The sequence below is a fragment of the Alexandromys fortis genome, unplaced genomic scaffold (assembly GCF_014885135.2).
Source record: "Alexandromys fortis isolate MF-2015 unplaced genomic scaffold, M_Fortis_MF-2015_v1.1 scaffold_777, whole genome shotgun sequence".
Lineage (NCBI taxonomy): Eukaryota > Metazoa > Chordata > Mammalia > Rodentia > Cricetidae > Alexandromys > Alexandromys fortis.
Genome location: NW_026068659.1, coordinates 17,917 through 19,084, shown reverse-complemented (window position 1 = coordinate 19,084; position 1,168 = coordinate 17,917).

Genomic DNA, 1,168 nt, shown 5'->3' with positions numbered 1-1,168 from the left:
GTGTGTGAGACTGTCAAAGAACCAATGAGGAGGGCAATCAGAATGTTATATACAGTACGTGTGTGAGACTGTCAAAGAACCAATGAGGGTAATCAGAATGTTATATACAGTACGTGCATGAAACTGTCAACAAATCAACCAAAATAAGCTGGGATTTTTTTTAAGTTTTTCTTTTCTTTTGGGTATTTGATCAAGGATCTCATGTAGCCCAGGCTAGCCTCAAACTCACTATATAGTCAAGGATGCCCTTGAACTCCCCAACTCCCTGCTTTCACCTTCTGAGTGCTGAGATTACAAGTACATGTCATCACACCCTGCTTAAGAGTTTTGTTTACTATGAGAGTAGTGAAAAGTGATCTATGTTGGTACACTGTATTAGTCAGGGTTTCTGCCGCTGAGATACAATATTATGACCAAAAGTAACTTGGAGAGAAGAGGGTTTATTTCATCTTACAGCTTTTAAGTCCATCACTGAGGAAATCCAGGGCAGGAACTCAACAAGACCAGGAACCTGGATGCAGGTGGCCATGGAGATATGCTACTTACTGGCTTGCTCCCCATGGCTTGCTCTGCTTGCTTTCTTACAAACTTAGGACCACCAGCCCAGGGGTGGCACTATTCACAGTAGGCTGACACCCCCCATCAATCACTAATTAAGAAAAATACCCCACAAGCTTGTGTATAGCCAGATCTTATGGAAGGAATTTCTCAATTGAGGTCCCCTCCTTTCAGATGACTCCAGCCTGTGTCAAGTTGACATAAAAACTAGCCAGCACACAGGAGACCACTTCCTACATATAACCCCAGCAGCACAGACATTAAGGGCCTCATTGGATAAATGGGACCTCCTGAGACTGAGAAGCTTCTGTAAAGCAAAGGACACTGTCGCTAAGACAAAAAGGCAACCCACTGACTGGGAGAAGATCTTCACCAACCCCGCAACTGACAAAGGTCTGATCTCCAAAATATATAAAAAACTCAAGAAACTAGACCGTAAAAGGCTAATCAACCCAATTATAAAATGGGGCATTGAGCTGAACAGAGAATTCTCAACAGAAGAAGTTCAAATGGCCAAAAGACACTTAAGGTCATGCTCAACTTCCTTAGCAATCAGGGAAATGCAAATCAAGACAACTTTAAGATACCATCTTACACCTGTCAGAATGGC